Raw genomic sequence first — 23,296 nt, forward strand, 5'->3', positions numbered from 1 at the left:
GCGTGCTGGACCGCCGTAAACGGTAAGCCCGGCGACAAAAAAAAAAAATCCGAAGAAAAAGAGAGGGGTGCAACACGAGGACTTCCCAGGAGGTCACCCATCCTAGTACTACTCTCGCCCAAACACGCTTAACTGCGGAGTTCTGATGGGATCCGGTGCATTAGTGTTGGTATGATCGCACCCATCAGCATAAGCGCGTTAAATCCTTATAAAGGATCCGAATGCAGCGATGCACTCTAACACCAGGGAGCTGCAGCCCGAGGGCATTTCCAGATCGCCGCCACCAAATCAGCACCCAAAACGAGATCAGCGGCTCGTATTTTTGGCCTGGGGCAGACTAAGCCTACGAAGCGAGCGTGCTGGACCGCCGTAAACGGTAAGCCCGGCGACAAAAAAAAAAAATCCGAAGAAAAAGAGAGGGGTGCAACACGAGGACTTCCCAGGAGGTCACCCATCCTAGTACTACTCTCGCCCAAACACGCTTAACTGCGGAGTTCTGATGGGATCCGGTGCATTAGTGTTGGTATGATCGCACCCATCAGCATAAGCGCGTTAAATCCTTATAAAGGATCCGAATGCAGCGATGCACTCTAACACCAGGGAGCTGCAGCCCGAGGGCATTTCCAGATCGCCGCCACCAAATCAGCACCCAAAACGAGATCAGCGGCTCGTATTTTTGGCCTGGGGCAGACTAAGCCTACGAAGCGAGCGTGCTGGACCGCCGTAAACGGTAAGCCCGGCGACAAAAAAAAAAAATCCGAAGAAAAAGAGAGGGGTGCAACACGAGGCCTTCCCCGGAGGTCACCCATCCTAGTACTACTCTCGCCCAAACACGCTTAACTGCGGAGTTCTGATGGGATCCGGTGCATTAGTGTTGGTATGATCGCACCCATCAGCATAAGCGCGTTAAATCCTTATAAAGGATCCGAATGCAGCGATGGACTCTAACACCAGGGAGCTGCAGCCCGAGGGCATTTCCAGATCGCCGCCACCAAATCAGCACCCAAAACGAGATCAGCGGCTCGTATTTTTGGCCTGGGGCAGACTAAGCCTACGAAGCGAGCGTGCTGGACCGCCGTAAACGGTAAGCCCGGCGACAAAAAAAAAAAATCCGAAGAAAAAGAGAGGGGTGCAACACGAGGACTTCCCAGGAGGTCACCCATCCTAGTACTACTCTCGCCCAAACACGCTTAACTGCGGAGTTCTGATGGGATCCGGTGCATTAGTGTTGGTATGATCGCACCCATCAGCATAAGCGCGTTAAATCCTTATAAAGGATCCGAATGCAGCGATGCACTCTAACACCAGGGAGCTGCAGCCCGAGGGCATTTCCAGATCGCCGCCACCAAATCAGCACCCAAAACGAGATCAGCGGCTCGTATTTTTGGCCTGGGGCAGACTAAGCCTACGAAGCGAGCGTGCTGGACCGCCGTAAACGGTAAGCCCGGCGACAAAAAAAAAAAATCCGAAGAAAAAGAGAGGGGTGCAACACGAGGACTTCCCAGGAGGTCACCCATCCTAGTACTACTCTCGCCCAAACACGCTTAACTGCGGAGTTCTGATGGGATCCGGTGCATTAGTGTTGGTATGATCGCACCCATCAGCATAAGCGCGTTAAATCCTTATAAAGGATCCGAATGCAGCGATGCACTCTAACACCAGGGAGCTGCAGCCCGAGGGACTTTCCAGATCGCCGCCACCAAATCAGCACCCAAAACGAGATCAGCGGCTCGTATTTTTGGCCTGGGGCAGACTAAGCCTACGAAGCGAGCGTGCTGGACCGCCGTAAACGGTAAGCCCGGCGACAAAAAAAAAAAATCCGAAGAAAAAGAGAGGGGTGCAACACGAGGACTTCCCCGGAGGTCACCCATCCTAGTACTACTCTCGCCCAAACACGCTTAACTGCGGAGTTCTGATGGGATCCGGTGCATTAGTGTTGGTATGATCGCACCCATCAGCATAAGCGCGTTAAATCCTTATAAAGGATCCGAATGCAGCGATGGACTCTAACACCAGGGAGCTGCAGCCCGAGGGCATTTCCAGATCGCCGCCACCAAATCAGCACCCAAAACGAGATCAGCGGCTCGTATTTTTGGCCTGGGGCAGACTAAGCCTACGAAGCGAGCGTGCTGGACCGCCGTAAACGGTAAGCCCGGCGACAAAAAAAAAAAATCCGAAGAAAAAGAGAGGGGTGCAACACGAGGACTTCCCAGGAGGTCACCCATCCTAGTACTACTCTCGCCCAAACACGCTTAACTGCGGAGTTCTGATGGGATCCGGTGCATTAGTGTTGGTATGATCGCACCCATCAGCATAAGCGCGTTAAATCCTTATAAAGGATCCGAATGCAGCGATGGACTCTAACACCAGGGAGCTGCAGCCCGAGGGCATTTCCAGATCGCCGCCACCAAATCAGCACCCAAAACGAGATCAGCGGCTCGTATTTTTGGCCTGGGGCAGACTAAGCCTACGAAGCGAGCGTGCTGGACCGCCGTAAACGGTAAGCCCGGCGACAAAAAAAAAAAATCCGAAGAAAAAGAGAGGGGTGCAACACGAGGACTTCCCAGGAGGTCACCCATCCTAGTACTACTCTCGCCCAAACACGCTTAACTGCGGAGTTCTGATGGGATCCGGTGCATTAGTGTTGGTATGATCGCACCCATCAGCATAAGCGCGTTAAATCCTTATAAAGGATCCGAATGCAGCGATGCACTCTAACACCAGGGAGCTGCAGCCCGAGGGCATTTCCAGATCGCCGCCACCAAATCAGCACCCAAAACGAGATCAGCGGCTCGTATTTTTGGCCTGGGGCAGACTAAGCCTACGAAGCGAGCGTGCTGGACCGCCGTAAACGGTAAGCCCGGCGACAAAAAAAAAAAATCCGAAGAAAAAGAGAGGGGTGCAACACGAGGACTTCCCAGGAGGTCACCCATCCTAGTACTACTCTCGCCCAAACACGCTTAACTGCGGAGTTCTGATGGGATCCGGTGCATTAGTGTTGGTATGATCGCACCCATCAGCATAAGCGCGTTAAATCCTTATAAAGGATCTGAATGCAGCGATGCACTCTAACACCAGGGAGCTGCAGCCCGAGGGCATTTCCAGATCGCCGCCACCAAATCAGCACCCAAAACGAGATCAGCGGCTCGTATTTTTGGCCTGGGGCAGACTAAGCCTACGAAGCGAGCGTGCTGGACCGCCGTAAACGGTAAGCCCGGCGACAAAAAAAAAAAATCCGAAGAAAAAGAGAGGGGTGCAACACGAGGACTTCCCCGGAGGTCACCCATCCTAGTACTACTCTCGCCCAAACACGCTTAACTGCGGAGTTCTGATGGGATCCGGTGCATTAGTGTTGGTATGATCGCACCCATCAGCATAAGCGCGTTAAATCCTTATAAAGGATCCGAATGCAGCGATGGACTCTAACACCAGGGAGCTGCAGCCCGAGGGCATTTCCAGATCGCCGCCACCAAATCAGCACCCAAAACGAGATCAGCGGCTCGTATTTTTGGCCTGGGGCAGACTAAGCCTACGAAGCGAGCGTGCTGGACCGCCGTAAACGGTAAGCCCGGCGACAAAAAAAAAAAATCCGAAGAAAAAGAGAGGGGTGCAACACGAGGACTTCCCAGGAGGTCACCCATCCTAGTACTACTCTCGCCCAAACACGCTTAACTGCGGAGTTCTGATGGGATCCGGTGCATTAGTGTTGGTATGATCGCACCCATCAGCATAAGCGCGTTAAATCCTTATAAAGGATCCGAATGCAGCGATGCACTCTAACACCAGGGAGCTGCAGCCCGAGGGCATTTCCAGATCGCCGCCACCAAATCAGCACCCAAAACGAGATCAGCGGCTCGTATTTTTGGCCTGGGGCAGACTAAGCCTACGAAGCGAGCGTGCTGGACCGCCGTAAACGGTAAGCCCGGCGACAAAAAAAAAAAATCCGAAGAAAAAGAGAGGGGTGCAACACGAGGACTTCCCAGGAGGTCACCCATCCTAGTACTACTCTCGCCCAAACACGCTTAACTGCGGAGTTCTGATGGGATCCGGTGCATTAGTGTTGGTATGATCGCACCCATCAGCATAAGCGCGTTAAATCCTTATAAAGGATCCGAATGCAGCGATGCACTCTAACACCAGGGAGCTGCAGCCCGAGGGCATTTCCAGATCGCCGCCACCAAATCAGCACCCAAAACGAGATCAGCGGCTCGTATTTTTGGCCTGGGGCAGACTAAGCCTACGAAGCGAGCGTGCTGGACCGCCGTAAACGGTAAGCCCAGCGACAAAAAAAAAAAATCCGAAGAAAAAGAGAGGGGTGCAACACGAGGACTTCCCCGGAGGTCACCCATCCTAGTACTACTCTCGCCCAAACACGCTTAACTGCGGAGTTCTGATGGGATCCGGTGCATTAGTGTTGGTATTATCGCACCCATCAGCATAAGCGCGTTAAATCCTTATAAAGGATCCGAATGCAGCGATGGACTCTAACACCAGGGAGCTGCAGCCCGAGGGCATTTCCAGATCGCCGCCACCAAATCAGCACCCAAAACGAGATCAGCGGCTCGTATTTTTGGCCTGGGGCAGACTAAGCCTACGAAGCGAGCGTGCTGGACCGCCGTAAACGGTAAGCCCGGCGACAAAAAAAAAAAATCCGAAGAAAAAGAGAGGGGTGCAACACGAGGACTTCCCAGGAGGTCACCCATCCTAGTACTACTCTCGCGCAAACACGCTTAACTGCGGAGTTCTGATGGGATCCGGTGCATTAGTGTTGGTATGATCGCACCCATCAGCATAAGCGCGTTAAATCCTTATAAAGGATCCGAATGCAGCGATGGACTCTAACACCAGGGAGCTGCAGCCCGAGGGCATTTCCAGATCGCCGCCACCAAATCAGCACCCAAAACGAGATCAGCGGCTCGTATTTTTGGCCTGGGGCAGACTAAGCCTACGAAGCGAGCGTGCTGGACCGCCGTAAACGGTAAGCCCGGCGACAAAAAAAAAAAATCCGAAGAAAAAGAGAGGGGTGCAACACGAGGACTTCCCAGGAGGTCACCCATCCTAGTACTACTCTCGCCCAAACACGCTTAACTGCGGAGTTCTGATGGGATCCGGTGCATTAGTGTTGGTATGATCGCACCCATCAGCATAAGCGCGTTAAATCCTTATAAAGGATCCGAATGCAGCGATGCACTCTAACACCAGGGAGCTGCAGCCCGAGGGCATTTCCAGATCGCCGCCACCAAATCAGCACCCAAAACGAGATCAGCGGCTCGTATTTTTGGCCTGGGGCAGACTAAGCCTACGAAGCGAGCGTGCTGGACCGCCGTAAACGGTAAGCCCGGCGACAAAAAAAAAAAATCCGAAGAAAAAGAGAGGGGTGCAACACGAGGACTTCCCAGGAGGTCACCCATCCTAGTACTACTCTCGCCCAAACACGCTTAACTGCGGAGTTCTGATGGGATCCGGTGCATTAGTGTTGGTATGATCGCACCCATCAGCATAAGCGCGTTAAATCCTTATAAAGGATCCGAATGCAGCGATGCACTCTAACACCAGGGAGCTGCAGCCCGAGGGCATTTCCAGATCGCCGCCACCAAATCAGCACCCAAAACGAGATCAGCGGCTCGTATTTTTGGCCTGGGGCAGACTAAGCCTACGAAGCGAGCGTGCTGGACCGCCGTAAACGGTAAGCCCGGCGACAAAAAAAAAAAATCCGAAGAAAAAGAGAGGGGTGCAACACGAGGACTTCCCAGGAGGTCACCCATCCTAGTACTACTCTCGCCCAAACACGCTTAACTGCGGAGTTCTGATGGGATCCGGTGCATTAGTGTTGGTATGATCGCACCCATCAGCATAAGCGCGTTAAATCCTTATAAAGGATCCGAATGCAGCGATGCACTCTAACACCAGGGAGCTGCAGCCCGAGGGCATTTCCAGATCGCCGCCACCAAATCAGCACCCAAAACGAGATCAGCGGCTCGTATTTTTGGCCTGGGGCAGACTAAGCCTACGAAGCGAGCGTGCTGGACCGCCGTAAACGGTAAGCCCGGCGACAAAAAAAAAAAATCCGAAGAAAAAGAGAGGGGTGCAACACGAGGACTTCCCAGGAGGTCACCCATCCTAGTACTACTCTCGCCCAAACACGCTTAACTGCGGAGTTCTGATGGGATCCGGTGCATTAGTGTTGGTATGATCGCACCCATCAGCATAAGCGCGTTAAATCCTTATAAAGGATCCGAATGCAGCGATGCACTCTAACACCAGGGAGCTGCAGCCCGAGGGCATTTCCAGATCGCCGCCACCAAATCAGCACCCAAAACGAGATCAGCGGCTCGTATTTTTGGCCTGGGGCAGACTAAGCCTACGAAGCGAGCGTGCTGGACCGCCGTAAACGGTAAGCCCGGCGACAAAAAAAAAAAATCCGAAGAAAAAGAGAGGGGTGCAACACGAGGACTTCCCCGGAGGTCACCCATCCTAGTACTACTCTCGCCCAAACACGCTTAACTGCGGAGTTCTGATGGGATCCGGTGCATTAGTGTTGGTATGATCGCACCCATCAGCATAAGCGCGTTAAATCCTTATAAAGGATCCGAATGCAGCGATGGACTCTAACACCAGGGAGCTGCAGCCCGAGGGCATTTCCAGATCGCCGCCACCAAATCAGCACCCAAAACGAGATCAGCGGCTCGTATTTTTGGCCTGGGGCAGACTAAGCCTACGAAGCGAGCGTGCTGGACCGCCGTAAACGGTAAGCCCGGCGACAAAAAAAAAAAATCCGAAGAAAAAGAGAGGGGTGCAACACGAGGACTTCCCAGGAGGTCACCCATCCTAGTACTACTCTCGCCCAAACACGCTTAACTGCGGAGTTCTGATGGGATCCGGTGCATTAGTGTTGGTATGATCGCACCCATCAGCATAAGCGCGTTAAATCCTTATAAAGGATCCGAATGCAGCGATGCACTCTAACACCAGGGAGCTGCAGCCCGAGGGCATTTCCAGATCGCCGCCACCAAATCAGCACCCAAAACGAGATCAGCGGCTCGTATTTTTGGCCTGGGGCAGACTAAGCCTACGAAGCGAGCGTGCTGGACCGCCGTAAACGGTAAGCCCGGCGACAAAAAAAAAAAATCCGAAGAAAAAGAGAGGGGTGCAACACGAGGACTTCCCAGGAGGTCACCCATCCTAGTACTACTCTCGCCCAAACACGCTTAACTGCGGAGTTCTGATGGGATCCGGTGCATTAGTGTTGGTATGATCGCACCCATCAGCATAAGCGCGTTAAATCCTTATAAAGGATCCGAATGCAGCGATGCACTCTAACACCAGGGAGCTGCAGCCCGAGGGCATTTCCAGATCGCCGCCACCAAATCAGCACCCAAAACGAGATCAGCGGCTCGTATTTTTGGCCTGGGGCAGACTAAGCCTACGAAGCGAGCGTGCTGGACCGCCGTAAACGGTAAGCCCGGCGACAAAAAAAAAAAATCCGAAGAAAAAGAGAGGGGTGCAACACGAGGACTTCCCCGGAGGTCACCCATCCTAGTACTACTCTCGCCCAAACACGCTTAACTGCGGAGTTCTGATGGGATCCGGTGCATTAGTGTTGGTATGATCGCACCCATCAGCATAAGCGCGTTAAATCCTTATAAAGGATCCGAATGCAGCGATGGACTCTAACACCAGGGAGCTGCAGCCCGAGGGCATTTCCAGATCGCCGCCACCAAATCAGCACCCAAAACGAGATCAGCGGCTCGTATTTTTGGCCTGGGGCAGACTAAGCCTACGAAGCGAGCGTGCTGGACCGCCGTAAACGGTAAGCCCGGCGACAAAAAAAAAAAATCCGAAGAAAAAGAGAGGGGTGCAACACGAGGACTTCCCAGGAGGTCACCCATCCTAGTACTACTCTCGCCCAAACACGCTTAACTGCGGAGTTCTGATGGGATCCGGTGCATTAGTGTTGGTATGATCGCACCCATCAGCATAAGCGCGTTAAATCCTTATAAAGGATCCGAATGCAGCGATGGACTCTAACACCAGGGAGCTGCAGCCCGAGGGCATTTCCAGATCGCCGCCACCAAATCAGCACCCAAAACGAGATCAGCGGCTCGTATTTTTGGCCTGGGGCAGACTAAGCCTACGAAGCGAGCGTGCTGGACCGCCGTAAACGGTAAGCCCGGCGACAAAAAAAAAAAATCCGAAGAAAAAGAGAGGGGTGCAACACGAGGACTTCCCAGGAGGTCACCCATCCTAGTACTACTCTCGCCCAAACACGCTTAACTGCGGAGTTCTGATGGGATCCGGTGCATTAGTGTTGGTATGATCGCACCCATCAGCATAAGCGCGTTAAATCCTTATAAAGGATCCGAATGCAGCGATGCACTCTAACACCAGGGAGCTGCAGCCCGAGGGCATTTCCAGATCGCCGCCACCAAATCAGCACCCAAAACGAGATCAGCGGCTCGTATTTTTGGCCTGGGGCAGACTAAGCCTACGAAGCGAGCGTGCTGGACCGCCGTAAACGGTAAGCCCGGCGACAAAAAAAAAAAATCCGAAGAAAAAGAGAGGGGTGCAACACGAGGACTTCCCAGGAGGTCACCCATCCTAGTACTACTCTCGCCCAAACACGCTTAACTGCGGAGTTCTGATGGGATCCGGTGCATTAGTGTTGGTATGATCGCACCCATCAGCATAAGCGCGTTAAATCCTTATAAAGGATCCGAATGCAGCGATGCACTCTAACACCAGGGAGCTGCAGCCCGAGGGCATTTCCAGATCGCCGCCACCAAATCAGCACCCAAAACGAGATCAGCGGCTCGTATTTTTGGCCTGGGGCAGACTAAGCCTACGAAGCGAGCGTGCTGGACCGCCGTAAACGGTAAGCCCGGCGACAAAAAAAAAAAATCCGAAGAAAAAGAGAGGGGTGCAACACGAGGACTTCCCAGGAGGTCACCCATCCTAGTACTACTCTCGCCCAAACACGCTTAACTGCGGAGTTCTGATGGGATCCGGTGCATTAGTGTTGGTATGATCGCACCCATCAGCATAAGCGCGTTAAATCCTTATAAAGGATCCGAATGCAGCGATGCACTCTAACACCAGGGAGCTGCAGCCCGAGGGCATTTCCAGATCGCCGCCACCAAATCAGCACCCAAAACGAGATCAGCGGCTCGTATTTTTGGCCTGGGGCAGACTAAGCCTACGAAGCGAGCGTGCTGGACCGCCGTAAACGGTAAGCCCGGCGACAAAAAAAAAAAATCCGAAGAAAAAGAGAGGGGTGCAACACGAGGACTTCCCCGGAGGTCACCCATCCTAGTACTACTCTCGCCCAAACACGCTTAACTGCGGAGTTCTGATGGGATCCGGTGCATTAGTGTTGGTATGATCGCACCCATCAGCATAAGCGCGTTAAATCCTTATAAAGGATCCGAATGCAGCGATGGACTCTAACACCAGGGAGCTGCAGCCCGAGGGCATTTCCAGATCGCCGCCACCAAATCAGCACCCAAAACGAGATCAGCGGCTCGTATTTTTGGCCTGGGGCAGACTAAGCCTACGAAGCGAGCGTGCTGGACCGCCGTAAACGGTAAGCCCGGCGACAAAAAAAAAAAATCCGAAGAAAAAGAGAGGGGTGCAACACGAGGACTTCCCAGGAGGTCACCCATCCTAGTACTACTCTCGCCCAAACACGCTTAACTGCGGAGTTCTGATGGGATCCGGTGCATTAGTGTTGGTATGATCGCACCCATCAGCATAAGCGCGTTAAATCCTTATAAAGGATCCGAATGCAGCGATGCACTCTAACACCAGGGAGCTGCAGCCCGAGGGCATTTCCAGATCGCCGCCACCAAATCAGCACCCAAAACGAGATCAGCGGCTCGTATTTTTGGCCTGGGGCAGACTAAGCCTACGAAGCGAGCGTGCTGGACCGCCGTAAACGGTAAGCCCGGCGACAAAAAAAAAAAATCCGAAGAAAAAGAGAGGGGTGCAACACGAGGACTTCCCAGGAGGTCACCCATCCTAGTACTACTCTCGCCCAAACACGCTTAACTGCGGAGTTCTGATGGGATCCGGTGCATTAGTGTTGGTATGATCGCACCCATCAGCATAAGCGCGTTAAATCCTTATAAAGGATCCGAATGCAGCGATGCACTCTAACACCAGGGAGCTGCAGCCCGAGGGCATTTCCAGATCGCCGCCACCAAATCAGCACCCAAAACGAGATCAGCGGCTCGTATTTTTGGCCTGGGGCAGACTAAGCCTACGAAGCGAGCGTGCTGGACCGCCGTAAACGGTAAGCCCGGCGACAAAAAAAAAAAATCCGAAGAAAAAGAGAGGGGTGCAACACGAGGACTTCCCCGGAGGTCACCCATCCTAGTACTACTCTCGCCCAAACACGCTTAACTGCGGAGTTCTGATGGGATCCGGTGCATTAGTGTTGGTATGATCGCACCCATCAGCATAAGCGCGTTAAATCCTTATAAAGGATCCGAATGCAGCGATGGACTCTAACACCAGGGAGCTGCAGCCCGAGGGCATTTCCAGATCGCCGCCACCAAATCAGCACCCAAAACGAGATCAGCGGCTCGTATTTTTGGCCTGGGGCAGACTAAGCCTACGAAGCGAGCGTGCTGGACCGCCGTAAACGGTAAGCCCGGCGACAAAAAAAAAAAATCCGAAGAAAAAGAGAGGGGTGCAACACGAGGACTTCCCAGGAGGTCACCCATCCTAGTACTACTCTCGCCCAAACACGCTTAACTGCGGAGTTCTGATGGGATCCGGTGCATTAGTGTTGGTATGATCGCACCCATCAGCATAAGCGCGTTAAATCCTTATAAAGGATCCGAATGCAGCGATGGACTCTAACACCAGGGAGCTGCAGCCCGAGGGCATTTCCAGATCGCCGCCACCAAATCAGCACCCAAAACGAGATCAGCGGCTCGTATTTTTGGCCTGGGGCAGACTAAGCCTACGAAGCGAGCGTGCTGGACCGCCGTAAACGGTAAGCCCGGCGACAAAAAAAAAAAATCCGAAGAAAAAGAGAGGGGTGCAACACGAGGACTTCCCAGGAGGTCACCCATCCTAGTACTACTCTCGCCCAAACACGCTTAACTGCGGAGTTCTGATGGGATCCGGTGCATTAGTGTTGGTATGATCGCACCCATCAGCATAAGCGCGTTAAATCCTTATAAAGGATCCGAATGCAGCGATGCACTCTAACACCAGGGAGCTGCAGCCCGAGGGCATTTCCAGATCGCCGCCACCAAATCAGCACCCAAAACGAGATCAGCGGCTCGTATTTTTGGCCTGGGGCAGACTAAGCCTACGAATCGAGCGTGCTGGACCGCCGTAAACGGTAAGCCCGGCGACAAAAAAAAAAAATCCGAAGAAAAAGAGAGGGGTGCAACACGAGGACTTCCCAGGAGGTCACCCATCCTAGTACTACTCTCGCCCAAACACGCTTAACTGCGGAGTTCTGATGGGATCCGGTGCATTAGTGTTCGTATGATCGCACCCATCAGCATAAGCGCGTTAAATCCTTATAAAGGATCCGAATGCAGCGATGCACTCTAACACCAGGGAGCTGCAGCCCGAGGGCATTTCCAGATCGCCGCCACCAAATCAGCACCCAAAACGAGATCAGCGGCTCGTATTTTTGGCCTGGGGCAGACTAAGCCTACGAAGCGAGCGTGCTGGACCGCCGTAAACGGTAAGCCCGGCGACAAAAAAAAAAAATCCGAAGAAAAAGAGAGGGGTGCAACACGAGGACTTCCCCGGAGGTCACCCATCCTAGTACTACTCTCGCCCAAACACGCTTAACTGCGGAGTTCTGATGGGATCCGGTGCATTAGTGTTGGTATGATCGCACCCATCAGCATAAGCGCGTTAAATCCTTATAAAGGATCCGAATGCAGCGATGGACTCTAACACCAGGGAGCTGCAGCCCGAGGGCATTTCCAGATCGCCGCCACCAAATCAGCACCCAAAACGAGATCAGCGGCTCGTATTTTTGGCCTGGGGCAGACTAAGCCTACGAAGCGAGCGTGCTGGACCGCCGTAAACGGTAAGCCCGGCGACAAAAAAAAAAAATCCGAAGAAAAAGAGAGGGGTGCAACACGAGGACTTCCCAGGAGGTCACCCATCCTAGTACTACTCTCGCCCAAACACGCTTAACTGCGGAGTTCTGATGGGATCCGGTGCATTAGTGTTGGTATGATCGCACCCATCAGCATAAGCGCGTTAAATCCTTATAAAGGATCCGAATGCAGCGATGCACTCTAACACCAGGGAGCTGCAGCCCGAGGGCATTTCCAGATCGCCGCCACCAAATCAGCACCCAAAACGAGATCAGCGGCTCGTATTTTTGGCCTGGGGCAGACTAAGCCTACGAAGCGAGCGTGCTGGACCGCCGTAAACGGTAAGCCCGGCGACAAAAAAAAAAAATCCGAAGAAAAAGAGAGGGGTGCAACACGAGGACTTCCCAGGAGGTCACCCATCCTAGTACTACTCTCGCCCAAACACGCTTAACTGCGGAGTTCTGATGGGATCCGGTGCATTAGTGTTGGTATGATCGCACCCATCAGCATAAGCGCGTTAAATCCTTATAAAGGATCCGAATGCAGCGATGCACTCTAACACCAGGGAGCTGCAGCCCGAGGGCATTTCCAGATCGCCGCCACCAAATCAGCACCCAAAACGAGATCAGCGGCTCGTATTTTTGGCCTGGGGCAGACTAAGCCTACGAAGCGAGCGTGCTGGACCGCCGTAAACGGTAAGCCCGGCGACAAAAAAAAAAAATCCGAAGAAAAAGAGAGGGGTGCAACACGAGGACTTCCCCGGAGGTCACCCATCCTAGTACTACTCTCGCCCAAACACGCTTAACTGCGGAGTTCTGATGGGATCCGGTGCATTAGTGTTGGTATGATCGCACCCATCAGCATAAGCGCGTTAAATCCTTATAAAGGATCCGAATGCAGCGATGGACTCTAACACCAGGGAGCTGCAGCCCGAGGGCATTTCCAGATCGCCGCCACCAAATCAGCACCCAAAACGAGATCAGCGGCTCGTATTTTTGGCCTGGGGCAGACTAAGCCTACGAAGCGAGCGTGCTGGACCGCCGTAAACGGTAAGCCCGGCGACAAAAAAAAAAAATCCGAAGAAAAAGAGAGGGGTGCAACACGAGGACTTCCCAGGAGGTCACCCATCCTAGTACTACTCTCGCCCAAACACGCTTAACTGCGGAGTTCTGATGGGATCCGGTGCATTAGTGTTGGTATGATCGCACCCATCAGCATAAGCGCGTTAAATCCTTATAAAGGATCCGAATGCAGCGATGGACTCTAACACCAGGGAGCTGCAGCCCGAGGGCATTTCCAGATCGCCGCCACCAAATCAGCACCCAAAACGAGATCAGCGGCTCGTATTTTTGGCCTGGGGCAGACTAAGCCTACGAAGCGAGCGTGCTGGACCGCCGTAAACGGTAAGCCCGGCGACAAAAAAAAAAAATCCGAAGAAAAAGAGAGGGGTGCAACACGAGGACTTCCCAGGAGGTCACCCATCCTAGTACTACTCTCGCCCAAACACGCTTAACTGCGGAGTTCTGATGGGATCCGGTGCATTAGTGTTGGTATGATCGCACCCATCAGCATAAGCGCGTTAAATCCTTATAAAGGATCCGAATGCAGCGATGCACTCTAACACCAGGGAGCTGCAGCCCGAGGGCATTTCCAGATCGCCGCCACCAAATCAGCACCCAAAACGAGATCAGCGGCTCGTATTTTTGGCCTGGGGCAGACTAAGCCTACGAAGCGAGCGTGCTGGACCGCCGTAAACGGTAAGCCCGGCGACAAAAAAAAAAAATCCGAAGAAAAAGAGAGGGGTGCAACACGAGGACTTCCCAGGAGGTCACCCATCCTAGTACTACTCTCGCCCAAACACGCTTAACTGCGGAGTTCTGATGGGATCCGGTGCATTAGTGTTGGTATGATCGCACCCATCAGCATAAGCGCGTTAAATCCTTATAAAGGATCCGAATGCAGCGATGCACTCTAACACCAGGGAGCTGCAGCCCGAGGGCATTTCCAGATCGCCGCCACCAAATCAGCACCCAAAACGAGATCAGCGGCTCGTATTTTTGGCCTGGGGCAGACTAAGCCTACGAAGCGAGCGTGCTGGACCGCCGTAAACGGTAAGCCCGGCGACAAAAAAAAAAAATCCGAAGAAAAAGAGAGGGGTGCAACACGAGGACTTCCCCGGAGGTCACCCATCCTAGTACTACTCTCGCCCAAACACGCTTAACTGCGGAGTTCTGATGGGATCCGGTGCATTAGTGTTGGTATGATCGCACCCATCAGCATAAGCGCGTTAAATCCTTATAAAGGATCCGAATGCAGCGATGGACTCTAACACCAGGGAGCTGCAGCCCGAGGGCATTTCCAGATCGCCGCCACCAAATCAGCACCCAAAACGAGATCAGCGGCTCGTATTTTTGGCCTGGGGCAGACTAAGCCTACGAAGCGAGCGTGCTGGACCGCCGTAAACGGTAAGCCCGGCGACAAAAAAAAAAAATCCGAAGAAAAAGAGAGGGGTGCAACACGAGGACTTCCCAGGAGGTCACCCATCCTAGTACTACTCTCGCCCAAACACGCTTAACTGCGGAGTTCTGATGGGATCCGGTGCATTAGTGTTGGTATGATCGCACCCATCAGCATAAGCGCGTTAAATCCTTATAAAGGATCCGAATGCAGCGATGCACTCTAACACCAGGGAGCTGCAGCCCGAGGGCATTTCCAGATCGCCGCCACCAAATCAGCACCCAAAACGAGATCAGCGGCTCGTATTTTTGGCCTGGGGCAGACTAAGCCTACGAAGCGAGCGTGCTGGACCGCCGTAAACGGTAAGCCCGGCGACAAAAAAAAAAAATCCGAAGAAAAAGAGAGGGGTGCAACACGAGGACTTCCCAGGAGGTCACCCATCCTAGTACTACTCTCGCCCAAACACGCTTAACTGCGGAGTTCTGATGGGATCCGGTGCATTAGTGTTGGTATGATCGCACCCATCAGCATAAGCGCGTTAAATCCTTATAAAGGATCCGAATGCAGCGATGCACTCTAACACCAGGGAGCTGCAGCCCGAGGGCATTTCCAGATCGCCGCCACCAAATCAGCACCCAAAACGAGATCAGCGGCTCGTATTTTTGGCCTGGGACAGACTAAGCCTACGAAGCGAGCGTGCTGGACCGCCGTAAACGGTAAGCCCGGCGACAAAAAAAAAAAATCCGAAGAAAAAGAGAGGGGTGCAACACGAGGACTTCCCAGGAGGTCACCCATCCTAGTACTACTCTCGCCCAAACACGCTTAACTGCGGAGTTCTGATGGGATCCGGTGCATTAGTGTTGGTATGATCGCACCCATCAGCATAAGCGCGTTAAATCCTTATAAAGGATCCGAATGCAGCGATGCACTCTAACACCAGGGAGCTGCAGCCCGAGGGCATTTCCAGATCGCCGCCACCAAATCAGCACCCAAAACGAGATCAGCGGCTCGTATTTTTGGCCTGGGGCAGACTAAGCCTACGAAGCGAGCGTGCTGGACCGCCGTAAACGGTAAGCCCGGCGACAAAAAAAAAAAATCCGAAGAAAAAGAGAGGGGTGCAACACGAGGACTTCCCCGGAGGTCACCCATCCTAGTACTACTCTCGCCCAAACACGCTTAACTGCGGAGTTCTGATGGGATCCGGTGCATTAGTGTTGGTATGATCGCACCCATCAGCATAAGCGCGTTAAATCCTTATAAAGGATCCGAATGCAGCGATGGACTCTAACACCAGGGAGCTGCAGCCCGAGGGCATTTCCAGATCGCCGCCACCAAATCAGCACCCAAAACGAGATCAGCGGCTCGTATTTTTGGCCTGGGGCAGACTAAGCCTACGAAGCGAGCGTGCTGGACCGCCGTAAACGGTAAGCCCGGCGACAAAAAAAAAAAATCCGAAGAAAAAGAGAGGGGTGCAACACGAGGACTTCCCAGGAGGTCACCCATCCTAGTACTACTCTCGCCCAAACACGCTTAACTGCGGAGTTCTGATGGGATCCGGTGCATTAGTGTTGGTATGATCGCACCCATCAGCATAAGCGCGTTAAATCCTTATAAAGGATCCGAATGCAGCGATGCACTCTAACACCAGGGAGCTGCAGCCCGAGGGCATTTCCAGATCGCCGCCACCAAATCAGCACCCAAAACGAGATCAGCGGCTCGTATTTTTGGCCTGGGGCAGACTAAGCCTACGAAGCGAGCGTGCTGGACCGCCGTAAACGGTAAGCCCGGCGACAAAAAAAAAAAATCCGAAGAAAAAGAGAGGGGTGCAACACGAGGACTTCCCAGGAGGTCACCCATCCTAGTACTACTCTCGCCCAAACACGCTTAACTGCGGAGTTCTGATGGGATCCGGTGCATTAGTGTTGGTATGATCGCACCCATCAGCATAAGCGCGTTAAATCCTTATAAAGGATCCGAATGCAGCGATGCACTCTAACACCAGGGAGCTGCAGCCCGAGGGCATTTCCAGATCGCCGCCACCAAATCAGCACCCAAAACGAGATCAGCGGCTCGTATTTTTGGCCTGGGGCAGACTAAGCCTACGAAGCGAGCGTGCTGGACCGCCGTAAACGGTAAGCCCGGCGACAAAAAAAAAAAATCCGAAGAAAAAGAGAGGGGTGCAACACGAGGACTTCCCAGGAGGTCACCCATCCTAGTACTACTCTCGCCCAAACACGCTTAACTGCGGAGTTCTGATGGGATCCGGTGCATTAGTGTTGGTATGATCGCACCCATCAGCATAAGCGCGTTAAATCCTTATAAAGGATCCGAATGCAGCGATGCACTCTAACACCAGGGAGCTGCAGCCCGAGGGCATTTCCAGATCGCCGCCACCAAATCAGCACCCAAAACGAGATCAGCGGCTCGTATTTTTGGCCTGGGGCAGACTAAGCCTACGAAGCGAGCGTGCTGGACCGCCGTAAACGGTAAGCCCGGCGACAAAAAAAAAAAATCCGAAGAAAAAGAGAGGGGTGCAACACGAGGACTTCCCCGGAGGTCACCCATCCTAGTACTACTCTCGCCCAAACACGCTTAACTGCGGAGTTCTGATGGGATCCGGTGCATTAGTGTTGGTATGATCGCACCCATCAGCATAAGCGCGTTAAATCCTTATAAAGGATCCGAATGCAGCGATGGACTCTAACACCAGGGAGCTGCAGCCCGAGGGCATTTCCAGATCGCCGCCACCAAATCAGCACCCAAAACGAGATCAGCGGCTCGTATTTTTGGCCTGGGGCAGACTAAGCCTACGAAGCGAGCGTGCTGGACCGCCGTAAACGGTAAGCCCGGCGACAAAAAAAAAAAATCCGAAGAAAAAGAGAGGGGTGCAACACGAGGACTTCCCAGGAGGTCACCCATCCTAGTACTACTCTCGCCCAAACACGCTTAACTGCGGAGTTCTGATGGGATCCGGTGCATTAGTGTTGGTATGATCGGACCCATCAGCATAAGCGCGTTAAATCCTTATAAAGGATCCGAATGCAGCGATGCACTCTAACACCAGGGAGCTGTAGCCCGAGGGCATTTCCAGATCGCCGCCACCAAATCAGCACCCAAAACGAGATCAGCGGCTCGTATTTTTGGCCTGGGGCAGACTAAGCCTACGAACCGAGCGTGCTGGACCGCCGTAAACGGTAAGCCCGGCGACAAAAAAAAAAAATCCGAAGAAAAAGAGAGGGGTGCAACACGAGGACTTCCCAGGAGGTCACCCATCCTAGTACTACTCTCGCCCAAACACGCTTAACTGCGGAGTTCTGATGGGATCCGGTGCATTAGTGTTGGTATGATCGCACCCATCAGCATAAGCGCGTTAAATCCTTATAAAGGATCCGAATGCAGCGATGCACTCTAACACCAGGGAGCTGCAGCCCGAGGGCATTTCCAGATCGCCGCCACCAAATCAGCACCCAAAACGAGATCAGCGGCTCGTATTTTTGGCCTGGGGCAGACTAAGCCTACGAAGCGAGCGTGCTGGACCGCCGTAAACGGTAAGCCCGGCGACAAAAAAAAAAAATCCGAAGAAAAAGAGAGGGGTGCAACACGAGGACTTCCCCGGAGGTCACCCATCCTAGTACTACTCTCGCCCAAACACGCTTAACTGCGGAGTTCTGATGGGATCCGGTGCATTAGTGTTGGTATGATCGCACCCATCAGCATAAGCGCGTTAAATCCTTATAAAGGATCCGAATGCAGCGATGGACTCTAACACCAGGGAGCTGCAGCCCGAGGGCATTTCCAGATCGCCGCCACCAAATCAGCACCCAAAACGAGATCAGCGGCTCGTATTTTTGGCCTGGGGCAGACTAAGCCTACGAAGCGAGCGTGCTGGACCGCCGTAAACGGTAAGCCCGGCGACAAAAAAAAAAAATCCGAAGAAAAAGAGAGGGGTGCAACACGAGGACTTCCCAGGAGGTCACCCATCCTAGTACTACTCTCGCCCAAACACGCTTAACTGCGGAGTTCTGATGGGATCCGGTGCATTAGTGTTGGTATGATCGCACCCATCAGCATAAGCGCGTTAAATCCTTATAAAGGATCCGAATGCAGCGATGGACTCTAACACCAGGGAGCTGCAGCCCGAGGGCATTTCCAGATCGCCGCCACCAAATCAGCACCCAAAACGAGATCAGCGGCTCGTATTTTTGGCCTGGGGCAGACTAAGCCTACGAAGCGAGCGTGCTGGACCGCCGTAAACGGTAAGCCCGGCGACAAAAAAAAAAAAATCCGAAGAAAAAGAGAGGGGTGCAACACGAGGACTTCCCAGGAGGTCACCCATCCTAGTACTACTCTCGCCCAAACACGCTTAACTGCGGAGTTCTGATGGGATCCGGTGCATTAGTGTTGGTATGATCGCACCCATCAGCATAAGCGCGTTAAATCCTTATAAAGGATCCGAATGCAGCGATGCACTCTAACACCAGGGAGCTGCAGCCCGAAGGCATTTCCAGATCGCCGCCACCAAATCAGCACCCAAAACGAGATCAGCGGCTCGTATTTTTGGCCTGGGGCAGACTAAGCCTACGAAGCGAGCGTGCTGGACCGCCGTAAACGGTAAGCCCGGCGACAAAAAAAAAAAATCCGAAGAAAAAGAGAGGGGTGCAACACGAGGACTTCCCAGGAGGTCACCCATCCTAGTACTACTCTCGCCCAAACACGCTTAACTGCGGAGTTCTGATGGGATCCGGTGCATTAGTGTTGGTATGATCGCACCCATCAGCATAAGCGCGTTAAATCCTTATAAAGGATCCGAATGCAGCGATGCACTCTAACACCAGGGAGCTGCAGCCCGAGGGCATTTCCAGATCGCCGCCACCAAATCAGCACCCAAAACGAGATCAGCGGCTCGTATTTTTGGCCTGGGGCAGACTAAGCCTACGAAGCGAGCGTGCTGGACCGCCGTAAACGGTAAGCCCGGCGACAAAAAAAAAAAATCCGAAGAAAAAGAGAGGGGTGCAACACGAGGACTTCCCCGGAGGTCACCCATCCTAGTACTACTCTCGCCCAAACACGCTTAACTGCGGAGTTCTGATGGGATCCGGTGCATTAGTGTTGGTATGATCGCACCCATCAGCATCAGCGCGTTAAATCCTTATAAAGGATCCGAATGCAGCGATGGACTCTAACACCAGGGAGCTGCAGCCCGAGGGCATTTCCAGATCGCCGCCACCAAATCAGCACCCAAAACGAGATCAGCGGCTCGTATTTTTGGCCTGGGGCAGACTAAGCCTACGAAGCGAGCGTGCTGGACCGCCGTAAACGGTAAGCCCGGCGACAAAAAAAAAAAATCCGAAGAAAAAGAGAGGGGTGCAACACGAGGACTTCCCAGGAGGTCACCCATCCTAGTACTACTCTCGCCCAAACACGCTTAACTGCGGAGTTCTGATGGGATCCGGTGCATTAGTGTTGGTATGATCGCACCCATCAGCATAAGCGCGTTAAATCCTTATAAAGGATCCGAATGCAGCGATGCACTCTAACACCAGGGAGCTGTAGCCCGAGGGCATTTCCAGATCGCCGCCACCAAATCAGCACCCAAAACGAGATCAGCGGCTCGTATTTTTGGCCTGGGGCAGACTAAGCCTACGAACCGAGCGTGCTGGACCGCCGTAAACGGTAAGCCCGGCGACAAAAAAAAAAAATCCGAAGAAAAAGAGAGGGGTGCAACACGAGGACTTCCCAGGAGGTCACCCATCCTAGTACTACTCTCGCCCAAACACGCTTAACTGCGGAGTTCTGATGGGATCCGGTGCATTAGTGTTGGTATGATCGCACCCATCAGCATAAGCGCGTTAAATCCTTATAAAGGATCCGAATGCAGCGATGCACTCTAACACCAGGGAGCTGCAGCCCGAGGGCATTTCCAGATCGCCGCCACCAAATCAGCACCCAAAACGAGATCAGCGGCTCGTATTTTTGGCCTGGGGCAGACTAAGCCTACGAAGCGAGCGTGCTGGACCGCCGTAAACGGTAAGCCCGGCGACAAAAAAAAAAAATCCGAAGAAAAAGAGAGGGGTGCAACACGAGGACTTCCCCGGAGGTCACCCATCCTAGTACTACTCTCGCCCAAACACGCTTAACTGCGGAGTTCTGATGGGATCCGGTGCATTAGTGTTGGTATGATCGCACCCATCAGCATAAGCGCGTTAAATCCTTATAAAGGATCCGAATGCAGCGATGGACTCTAACACCAGGGAGCTGCAGCCCGAGGGCATTTCCAGATCGCCGCCACCAAATCAGCACCCAAAACGAGATCAGCGGCTCGTATTTTTGGCCTGGGGCAGACTAAGCCTACGAAGCGAGCGTGCTGGACCGCCGTAAACGGTAAGCCCGGCGACAAAAAAAAAAAATCCGAAGAAAAAGAGAGGGGTGCAACACGAGGACTTCCCAGGAGGTCACCCATCCTAGTACTACTCTCGCCCAAACACGCTTAACTGCGGAGTTCTGATGGGATCCGGTGCATTAGTGTTGGTATGATCGCACCCATCAGCATAAGCGCGTTAAATCCTTATAAAGGATCCGAATGCAGCGATGGACTCTAACACCAGGGAGCTGCAGCCCGAGGGCATTTCCAGATCGCCGCCACCAAATCAGCACCCAAAACGAGATCAGCGGCTCGTATTTTTGGCCTGGGGCAGACTAAGCCTACGAAGCGAGCGTGCTGGACCGCCGTAAACGGTAAGCCCGGCGACAAAAAAAAAAAATCCGAAGAAAAAGAGAGGGGTGCAACACGAGGACTTCCCAGGAGGTCACCCATCCTAGTACTACTCTCGCCCAAACACGCTTAACTGCGGAGTTCTGATGGGATCCGGTGCATTAGTGTTGGTATGATCGCACCCATCAGCATAAGCGCGTTAAATCCTTATAAAGGATCCGAATGCAGCGATGCACTCTAACACCAGGGAGCTGCAGCCCGAGGGCATTTCCAGATCGCCGCCACCAAATCAGCACCCAAAACGAGATCAGCGGCTCGTATTTTTGGCCTGGGGCAGACTAAGCCTACGAAGCGAGCGTGCTGGACCGCCGTAAACGGTAAGCCCGGCGACAAAAAAAAAAAATCCGAAGAAAAAGAGAGGGGTGCAACACGAGGACTTCCCAGGAGGTCACCCATCCTAGTACTACTCTCGCCCAAACACGCTTAACTGCGGAGTTCTGATGGGATCCGGTGCATTAGTGTTGGTATGATCGCACCCATCAGCATAAGCGCGTTAAATCCTTATAAAGGATCCGAATGCAGCGATGCACTCTAACACCAGGGAGCTGCAGCCCGAGGGCATTTCCAGATCGCCGCCACCAAATCAGCACCCAAAACGAGATCAGCGGCTCGTATTTTTGGCCTGGGGCAGACTAAGCCTACGAAGCGAGCGTGCTGGACCGCCGTAAACGGTAAGCCCGGCGACAAAAAAAAAAAATCCGAAGAAAAAGAGAGGGGTGCAACACGAGGACTTCCCCGGAGGTCACCCATCCTAGTACTACTCTCGCCCAAACACGCTTAACTGCGGAGTTCTGATGGGATCCGGTGCATTAGTGTTGGTATGATCGCACCCATCAGCATAAGCGCGTTAAATCCTTATAAAGGATCCGAATGCAGCGATGGACTCTAACACCAGGGAGCTGCAGCCCGAGGGCATTTCCAGATAGCCGCCACCAAATCAGCACCCAAAACGAGATCAGCGGCTCGTATTTTTGGCCTGGGGCAGACTAAGCCTACGAAGCGAGCGTGCTGGACCGCCGTAAACGGTAAGCCCGGCGACAAAAAAAAAAAATCCGAAGAAAAAGAGAGGGGTGCAACACGAGGACTTCCCAGGAGGTCACCCATCCTAGTACTACTCTCGCCCAAACACGCTTAACTGCGGAGTTCTGATGGGATCCGGTGCATTAGTGTTGGTATGATCGCACCCATCAGCATAAGCGCGTTAAATCCTTATAAAGGATCCGAATGCAGCGATGCACTCTAACACCAGGGAGCTGCAGCCCGAGGGCATTTCCAGATCGCCGCCACCAAATCAGCACCCAAAACGAGATCAGCGGCTCGTATTTTTGGCCTGGGGCAGACTAAGCCTACGAAGCGAGCGTGCTGGACCGCCGTAAACGGTAAGCCCGGCGACAAAAAAAAAAAATCCGAAGAAAAAGAGAGGGGTGCAACACGAGGACTTCCCAGGAGGTCACCCATCCTAGTACTACTCTCGCCCAAACACGCTTAACTGCGGAGTTCTGATGGGATCCGGTGCATTAGTGTTGGTATGATCGCACCCATCAGCATAAGCGCGTTAAATCCTTATAAAGGATCCGAATGCAGCGATGCACTCTAACACCAGGGAGCTGCAGCCCGTGGGCATTTCCAGATCGCCGCCACCAAATCAGCACCCAAAACGAGATCAGCGGCTCGTATTTTTGGCCTGGGGCAGACTAAGCCTACGAAGCGAGCGTGCTGGACCGCCGTAAACGGTAAGCCCGGCGACAAAAAAAAAAAATCCGAAGAAAAAGAGAGGGGTGCAACACGAGGACTTCCCCGGAGGTCACCCATCCTAGTACTACTCTCGCCCAAACACGCTTAACTGCGGAGTTCTGATGGGATCCGGTGCATTAGTGTTGGTATGATCGCACCCATCAGCATAAGCGCGTTAAATCCTTATAAAGGATCCGAATGCAGCGATGGACTCTAACACCAGGGAGCTGCAGCCCGAGGGCATTTCCAGATCGCCGCCACC

At 53.2% G+C, this 23,296-nt stretch overlaps 66 non-coding genes across 66 annotated transcripts; all 66 read right to left on the reverse strand.

Moving 5' to 3' along the window:
- Nucleotides 1-64: 64 nt before the first annotated feature.
- On the reverse strand, nucleotides 65-183 carry LOC126729838 (5S ribosomal RNA). Its single transcript, XR_007657140.1, has one exon. It is a non-coding gene; the product is annotated as a 5S ribosomal RNA (ribosomal RNA).
- Nucleotides 184-418: 235 nt separating this feature from the next.
- On the reverse strand, nucleotides 419-537 carry LOC126729840 (5S ribosomal RNA). Its single transcript, XR_007657142.1, has one exon. It is a non-coding gene; the product is annotated as a 5S ribosomal RNA (ribosomal RNA).
- A 235-nt stretch (nucleotides 538-772) lies between these two features.
- On the reverse strand, nucleotides 773-891 carry LOC126731399 (5S ribosomal RNA). Its single transcript, XR_007658646.1, has one exon. It is a non-coding gene; the product is annotated as a 5S ribosomal RNA (ribosomal RNA).
- Nucleotides 892-1,126: 235 nt separating this feature from the next.
- Nucleotides 1,127-1,245, reverse strand: LOC126729841 (5S ribosomal RNA). The gene has a single exon (XR_007657143.1). It is a non-coding gene; the product is annotated as a 5S ribosomal RNA (ribosomal RNA).
- Nucleotides 1,246-1,480: 235 nt separating this feature from the next.
- On the reverse strand, nucleotides 1,481-1,599 carry LOC126729842 (5S ribosomal RNA). Its single transcript, XR_007657144.1, has one exon. It is a non-coding gene; the product is annotated as a 5S ribosomal RNA (ribosomal RNA).
- A 235-nt stretch (nucleotides 1,600-1,834) lies between these two features.
- On the reverse strand, nucleotides 1,835-1,953 carry LOC126731124 (5S ribosomal RNA). The gene has a single exon (XR_007658383.1). It is a non-coding gene; the product is annotated as a 5S ribosomal RNA (ribosomal RNA).
- Nucleotides 1,954-2,188: 235 nt separating this feature from the next.
- LOC126729843 (5S ribosomal RNA) lies at nucleotides 2,189-2,307 on the reverse strand. The gene has a single exon (XR_007657145.1). It is a non-coding gene; the product is annotated as a 5S ribosomal RNA (ribosomal RNA).
- A 235-nt stretch (nucleotides 2,308-2,542) lies between these two features.
- Nucleotides 2,543-2,661, reverse strand: LOC126729844 (5S ribosomal RNA). The gene has a single exon (XR_007657146.1). It is a non-coding gene; the product is annotated as a 5S ribosomal RNA (ribosomal RNA).
- Nucleotides 2,662-2,896: 235 nt separating this feature from the next.
- LOC126729845 (5S ribosomal RNA) lies at nucleotides 2,897-3,015 on the reverse strand. The gene has a single exon (XR_007657147.1). It is a non-coding gene; the product is annotated as a 5S ribosomal RNA (ribosomal RNA).
- Nucleotides 3,016-3,250: 235 nt separating this feature from the next.
- LOC126731125 (5S ribosomal RNA) lies at nucleotides 3,251-3,369 on the reverse strand. Its single transcript, XR_007658384.1, has one exon. It is a non-coding gene; the product is annotated as a 5S ribosomal RNA (ribosomal RNA).
- Nucleotides 3,370-3,604: 235 nt separating this feature from the next.
- Nucleotides 3,605-3,723, reverse strand: LOC126729846 (5S ribosomal RNA). Its single transcript, XR_007657148.1, has one exon. It is a non-coding gene; the product is annotated as a 5S ribosomal RNA (ribosomal RNA).
- Nucleotides 3,724-3,958: 235 nt separating this feature from the next.
- Nucleotides 3,959-4,077, reverse strand: LOC126729847 (5S ribosomal RNA). Its single transcript, XR_007657149.1, has one exon. It is a non-coding gene; the product is annotated as a 5S ribosomal RNA (ribosomal RNA).
- Nucleotides 4,078-4,312: 235 nt separating this feature from the next.
- On the reverse strand, nucleotides 4,313-4,431 carry LOC126731520 (5S ribosomal RNA). Its single transcript, XR_007658765.1, has one exon. It is a non-coding gene; the product is annotated as a 5S ribosomal RNA (ribosomal RNA).
- Nucleotides 4,432-4,666: 235 nt separating this feature from the next.
- Nucleotides 4,667-4,785, reverse strand: LOC126731603 (5S ribosomal RNA). The gene has a single exon (XR_007658847.1). It is a non-coding gene; the product is annotated as a 5S ribosomal RNA (ribosomal RNA).
- Nucleotides 4,786-5,020: 235 nt separating this feature from the next.
- LOC126729848 (5S ribosomal RNA) lies at nucleotides 5,021-5,139 on the reverse strand. Its single transcript, XR_007657150.1, has one exon. It is a non-coding gene; the product is annotated as a 5S ribosomal RNA (ribosomal RNA).
- A 235-nt stretch (nucleotides 5,140-5,374) lies between these two features.
- On the reverse strand, nucleotides 5,375-5,493 carry LOC126729850 (5S ribosomal RNA). Its single transcript, XR_007657151.1, has one exon. It is a non-coding gene; the product is annotated as a 5S ribosomal RNA (ribosomal RNA).
- A 235-nt stretch (nucleotides 5,494-5,728) lies between these two features.
- Nucleotides 5,729-5,847, reverse strand: LOC126729852 (5S ribosomal RNA). Its single transcript, XR_007657153.1, has one exon. It is a non-coding gene; the product is annotated as a 5S ribosomal RNA (ribosomal RNA).
- Nucleotides 5,848-6,082: 235 nt separating this feature from the next.
- Nucleotides 6,083-6,201, reverse strand: LOC126729853 (5S ribosomal RNA). Its single transcript, XR_007657154.1, has one exon. It is a non-coding gene; the product is annotated as a 5S ribosomal RNA (ribosomal RNA).
- A 235-nt stretch (nucleotides 6,202-6,436) lies between these two features.
- On the reverse strand, nucleotides 6,437-6,555 carry LOC126731126 (5S ribosomal RNA). The gene has a single exon (XR_007658385.1). It is a non-coding gene; the product is annotated as a 5S ribosomal RNA (ribosomal RNA).
- A 235-nt stretch (nucleotides 6,556-6,790) lies between these two features.
- LOC126729854 (5S ribosomal RNA) lies at nucleotides 6,791-6,909 on the reverse strand. The gene has a single exon (XR_007657155.1). It is a non-coding gene; the product is annotated as a 5S ribosomal RNA (ribosomal RNA).
- Nucleotides 6,910-7,144: 235 nt separating this feature from the next.
- On the reverse strand, nucleotides 7,145-7,263 carry LOC126729855 (5S ribosomal RNA). Its single transcript, XR_007657156.1, has one exon. It is a non-coding gene; the product is annotated as a 5S ribosomal RNA (ribosomal RNA).
- Nucleotides 7,264-7,498: 235 nt separating this feature from the next.
- On the reverse strand, nucleotides 7,499-7,617 carry LOC126731128 (5S ribosomal RNA). Its single transcript, XR_007658387.1, has one exon. It is a non-coding gene; the product is annotated as a 5S ribosomal RNA (ribosomal RNA).
- Nucleotides 7,618-7,852: 235 nt separating this feature from the next.
- LOC126729856 (5S ribosomal RNA) lies at nucleotides 7,853-7,971 on the reverse strand. Its single transcript, XR_007657157.1, has one exon. It is a non-coding gene; the product is annotated as a 5S ribosomal RNA (ribosomal RNA).
- Nucleotides 7,972-8,206: 235 nt separating this feature from the next.
- LOC126729858 (5S ribosomal RNA) lies at nucleotides 8,207-8,325 on the reverse strand. Its single transcript, XR_007657159.1, has one exon. It is a non-coding gene; the product is annotated as a 5S ribosomal RNA (ribosomal RNA).
- Nucleotides 8,326-8,560: 235 nt separating this feature from the next.
- Nucleotides 8,561-8,679, reverse strand: LOC126729859 (5S ribosomal RNA). The gene has a single exon (XR_007657160.1). It is a non-coding gene; the product is annotated as a 5S ribosomal RNA (ribosomal RNA).
- A 235-nt stretch (nucleotides 8,680-8,914) lies between these two features.
- On the reverse strand, nucleotides 8,915-9,033 carry LOC126729860 (5S ribosomal RNA). The gene has a single exon (XR_007657161.1). It is a non-coding gene; the product is annotated as a 5S ribosomal RNA (ribosomal RNA).
- Nucleotides 9,034-9,268: 235 nt separating this feature from the next.
- LOC126731129 (5S ribosomal RNA) lies at nucleotides 9,269-9,387 on the reverse strand. Its single transcript, XR_007658388.1, has one exon. It is a non-coding gene; the product is annotated as a 5S ribosomal RNA (ribosomal RNA).
- A 235-nt stretch (nucleotides 9,388-9,622) lies between these two features.
- On the reverse strand, nucleotides 9,623-9,741 carry LOC126729861 (5S ribosomal RNA). Its single transcript, XR_007657162.1, has one exon. It is a non-coding gene; the product is annotated as a 5S ribosomal RNA (ribosomal RNA).
- Nucleotides 9,742-9,976: 235 nt separating this feature from the next.
- On the reverse strand, nucleotides 9,977-10,095 carry LOC126729862 (5S ribosomal RNA). The gene has a single exon (XR_007657163.1). It is a non-coding gene; the product is annotated as a 5S ribosomal RNA (ribosomal RNA).
- A 235-nt stretch (nucleotides 10,096-10,330) lies between these two features.
- Nucleotides 10,331-10,449, reverse strand: LOC126731130 (5S ribosomal RNA). The gene has a single exon (XR_007658389.1). It is a non-coding gene; the product is annotated as a 5S ribosomal RNA (ribosomal RNA).
- A 235-nt stretch (nucleotides 10,450-10,684) lies between these two features.
- Nucleotides 10,685-10,803, reverse strand: LOC126729864 (5S ribosomal RNA). The gene has a single exon (XR_007657165.1). It is a non-coding gene; the product is annotated as a 5S ribosomal RNA (ribosomal RNA).
- A 235-nt stretch (nucleotides 10,804-11,038) lies between these two features.
- On the reverse strand, nucleotides 11,039-11,157 carry LOC126729866 (5S ribosomal RNA). Its single transcript, XR_007657166.1, has one exon. It is a non-coding gene; the product is annotated as a 5S ribosomal RNA (ribosomal RNA).
- A 235-nt stretch (nucleotides 11,158-11,392) lies between these two features.
- LOC126731511 (5S ribosomal RNA) lies at nucleotides 11,393-11,511 on the reverse strand. Its single transcript, XR_007658756.1, has one exon. It is a non-coding gene; the product is annotated as a 5S ribosomal RNA (ribosomal RNA).
- Nucleotides 11,512-11,746: 235 nt separating this feature from the next.
- LOC126731131 (5S ribosomal RNA) lies at nucleotides 11,747-11,865 on the reverse strand. The gene has a single exon (XR_007658390.1). It is a non-coding gene; the product is annotated as a 5S ribosomal RNA (ribosomal RNA).
- Nucleotides 11,866-12,100: 235 nt separating this feature from the next.
- Nucleotides 12,101-12,219, reverse strand: LOC126729867 (5S ribosomal RNA). Its single transcript, XR_007657167.1, has one exon. It is a non-coding gene; the product is annotated as a 5S ribosomal RNA (ribosomal RNA).
- Nucleotides 12,220-12,454: 235 nt separating this feature from the next.
- LOC126729868 (5S ribosomal RNA) lies at nucleotides 12,455-12,573 on the reverse strand. Its single transcript, XR_007657168.1, has one exon. It is a non-coding gene; the product is annotated as a 5S ribosomal RNA (ribosomal RNA).
- A 235-nt stretch (nucleotides 12,574-12,808) lies between these two features.
- LOC126731132 (5S ribosomal RNA) lies at nucleotides 12,809-12,927 on the reverse strand. Its single transcript, XR_007658391.1, has one exon. It is a non-coding gene; the product is annotated as a 5S ribosomal RNA (ribosomal RNA).
- A 235-nt stretch (nucleotides 12,928-13,162) lies between these two features.
- Nucleotides 13,163-13,281, reverse strand: LOC126729869 (5S ribosomal RNA). Its single transcript, XR_007657169.1, has one exon. It is a non-coding gene; the product is annotated as a 5S ribosomal RNA (ribosomal RNA).
- Nucleotides 13,282-13,516: 235 nt separating this feature from the next.
- On the reverse strand, nucleotides 13,517-13,635 carry LOC126729870 (5S ribosomal RNA). Its single transcript, XR_007657170.1, has one exon. It is a non-coding gene; the product is annotated as a 5S ribosomal RNA (ribosomal RNA).
- Nucleotides 13,636-13,870: 235 nt separating this feature from the next.
- LOC126729871 (5S ribosomal RNA) lies at nucleotides 13,871-13,989 on the reverse strand. Its single transcript, XR_007657171.1, has one exon. It is a non-coding gene; the product is annotated as a 5S ribosomal RNA (ribosomal RNA).
- Nucleotides 13,990-14,224: 235 nt separating this feature from the next.
- LOC126731135 (5S ribosomal RNA) lies at nucleotides 14,225-14,343 on the reverse strand. The gene has a single exon (XR_007658393.1). It is a non-coding gene; the product is annotated as a 5S ribosomal RNA (ribosomal RNA).
- A 235-nt stretch (nucleotides 14,344-14,578) lies between these two features.
- Nucleotides 14,579-14,697, reverse strand: LOC126729872 (5S ribosomal RNA). The gene has a single exon (XR_007657172.1). It is a non-coding gene; the product is annotated as a 5S ribosomal RNA (ribosomal RNA).
- Nucleotides 14,698-14,932: 235 nt separating this feature from the next.
- Nucleotides 14,933-15,051, reverse strand: LOC126729873 (5S ribosomal RNA). Its single transcript, XR_007657173.1, has one exon. It is a non-coding gene; the product is annotated as a 5S ribosomal RNA (ribosomal RNA).
- Nucleotides 15,052-15,286: 235 nt separating this feature from the next.
- On the reverse strand, nucleotides 15,287-15,405 carry LOC126729874 (5S ribosomal RNA). The gene has a single exon (XR_007657174.1). It is a non-coding gene; the product is annotated as a 5S ribosomal RNA (ribosomal RNA).
- Nucleotides 15,406-15,640: 235 nt separating this feature from the next.
- On the reverse strand, nucleotides 15,641-15,759 carry LOC126731136 (5S ribosomal RNA). The gene has a single exon (XR_007658394.1). It is a non-coding gene; the product is annotated as a 5S ribosomal RNA (ribosomal RNA).
- Nucleotides 15,760-15,994: 235 nt separating this feature from the next.
- On the reverse strand, nucleotides 15,995-16,113 carry LOC126729876 (5S ribosomal RNA). Its single transcript, XR_007657176.1, has one exon. It is a non-coding gene; the product is annotated as a 5S ribosomal RNA (ribosomal RNA).
- A 235-nt stretch (nucleotides 16,114-16,348) lies between these two features.
- LOC126729877 (5S ribosomal RNA) lies at nucleotides 16,349-16,467 on the reverse strand. The gene has a single exon (XR_007657177.1). It is a non-coding gene; the product is annotated as a 5S ribosomal RNA (ribosomal RNA).
- A 235-nt stretch (nucleotides 16,468-16,702) lies between these two features.
- On the reverse strand, nucleotides 16,703-16,821 carry LOC126729878 (5S ribosomal RNA). Its single transcript, XR_007657178.1, has one exon. It is a non-coding gene; the product is annotated as a 5S ribosomal RNA (ribosomal RNA).
- A 235-nt stretch (nucleotides 16,822-17,056) lies between these two features.
- On the reverse strand, nucleotides 17,057-17,175 carry LOC126731137 (5S ribosomal RNA). The gene has a single exon (XR_007658395.1). It is a non-coding gene; the product is annotated as a 5S ribosomal RNA (ribosomal RNA).
- A 235-nt stretch (nucleotides 17,176-17,410) lies between these two features.
- On the reverse strand, nucleotides 17,411-17,529 carry LOC126731533 (5S ribosomal RNA). Its single transcript, XR_007658778.1, has one exon. It is a non-coding gene; the product is annotated as a 5S ribosomal RNA (ribosomal RNA).
- A 235-nt stretch (nucleotides 17,530-17,764) lies between these two features.
- LOC126729879 (5S ribosomal RNA) lies at nucleotides 17,765-17,883 on the reverse strand. Its single transcript, XR_007657179.1, has one exon. It is a non-coding gene; the product is annotated as a 5S ribosomal RNA (ribosomal RNA).
- A 235-nt stretch (nucleotides 17,884-18,118) lies between these two features.
- Nucleotides 18,119-18,237, reverse strand: LOC126731138 (5S ribosomal RNA). The gene has a single exon (XR_007658396.1). It is a non-coding gene; the product is annotated as a 5S ribosomal RNA (ribosomal RNA).
- Nucleotides 18,238-18,472: 235 nt separating this feature from the next.
- LOC126729880 (5S ribosomal RNA) lies at nucleotides 18,473-18,591 on the reverse strand. Its single transcript, XR_007657180.1, has one exon. It is a non-coding gene; the product is annotated as a 5S ribosomal RNA (ribosomal RNA).
- Nucleotides 18,592-18,827: 236 nt separating this feature from the next.
- On the reverse strand, nucleotides 18,828-18,946 carry LOC126729882 (5S ribosomal RNA). The gene has a single exon (XR_007657181.1). It is a non-coding gene; the product is annotated as a 5S ribosomal RNA (ribosomal RNA).
- A 235-nt stretch (nucleotides 18,947-19,181) lies between these two features.
- Nucleotides 19,182-19,300, reverse strand: LOC126729883 (5S ribosomal RNA). Its single transcript, XR_007657182.1, has one exon. It is a non-coding gene; the product is annotated as a 5S ribosomal RNA (ribosomal RNA).
- A 235-nt stretch (nucleotides 19,301-19,535) lies between these two features.
- On the reverse strand, nucleotides 19,536-19,654 carry LOC126731139 (5S ribosomal RNA). Its single transcript, XR_007658397.1, has one exon. It is a non-coding gene; the product is annotated as a 5S ribosomal RNA (ribosomal RNA).
- Nucleotides 19,655-19,889: 235 nt separating this feature from the next.
- LOC126729884 (5S ribosomal RNA) lies at nucleotides 19,890-20,008 on the reverse strand. Its single transcript, XR_007657183.1, has one exon. It is a non-coding gene; the product is annotated as a 5S ribosomal RNA (ribosomal RNA).
- A 235-nt stretch (nucleotides 20,009-20,243) lies between these two features.
- On the reverse strand, nucleotides 20,244-20,362 carry LOC126729885 (5S ribosomal RNA). The gene has a single exon (XR_007657184.1). It is a non-coding gene; the product is annotated as a 5S ribosomal RNA (ribosomal RNA).
- Nucleotides 20,363-20,597: 235 nt separating this feature from the next.
- On the reverse strand, nucleotides 20,598-20,716 carry LOC126731141 (5S ribosomal RNA). The gene has a single exon (XR_007658399.1). It is a non-coding gene; the product is annotated as a 5S ribosomal RNA (ribosomal RNA).
- Nucleotides 20,717-20,951: 235 nt separating this feature from the next.
- Nucleotides 20,952-21,070, reverse strand: LOC126729886 (5S ribosomal RNA). Its single transcript, XR_007657185.1, has one exon. It is a non-coding gene; the product is annotated as a 5S ribosomal RNA (ribosomal RNA).
- Nucleotides 21,071-21,305: 235 nt separating this feature from the next.
- On the reverse strand, nucleotides 21,306-21,424 carry LOC126729888 (5S ribosomal RNA). The gene has a single exon (XR_007657187.1). It is a non-coding gene; the product is annotated as a 5S ribosomal RNA (ribosomal RNA).
- Nucleotides 21,425-21,659: 235 nt separating this feature from the next.
- Nucleotides 21,660-21,778, reverse strand: LOC126729889 (5S ribosomal RNA). Its single transcript, XR_007657188.1, has one exon. It is a non-coding gene; the product is annotated as a 5S ribosomal RNA (ribosomal RNA).
- Nucleotides 21,779-22,013: 235 nt separating this feature from the next.
- On the reverse strand, nucleotides 22,014-22,132 carry LOC126731142 (5S ribosomal RNA). Its single transcript, XR_007658400.1, has one exon. It is a non-coding gene; the product is annotated as a 5S ribosomal RNA (ribosomal RNA).
- A 235-nt stretch (nucleotides 22,133-22,367) lies between these two features.
- Nucleotides 22,368-22,486, reverse strand: LOC126729890 (5S ribosomal RNA). The gene has a single exon (XR_007657189.1). It is a non-coding gene; the product is annotated as a 5S ribosomal RNA (ribosomal RNA).
- A 235-nt stretch (nucleotides 22,487-22,721) lies between these two features.
- LOC126729891 (5S ribosomal RNA) lies at nucleotides 22,722-22,840 on the reverse strand. Its single transcript, XR_007657190.1, has one exon. It is a non-coding gene; the product is annotated as a 5S ribosomal RNA (ribosomal RNA).
- Nucleotides 22,841-23,075: 235 nt separating this feature from the next.
- On the reverse strand, nucleotides 23,076-23,194 carry LOC126731143 (5S ribosomal RNA). The gene has a single exon (XR_007658401.1). It is a non-coding gene; the product is annotated as a 5S ribosomal RNA (ribosomal RNA).
- Nucleotides 23,195-23,296: the final 102 nt, after the last annotated feature.

The sequence above is a fragment of the Quercus robur genome, chromosome 5 (assembly GCF_932294415.1).
Source record: "Quercus robur chromosome 5, dhQueRobu3.1, whole genome shotgun sequence".
Taxonomy (NCBI): domain Eukaryota; kingdom Viridiplantae; phylum Streptophyta; class Magnoliopsida; order Fagales; family Fagaceae; genus Quercus; species Quercus robur.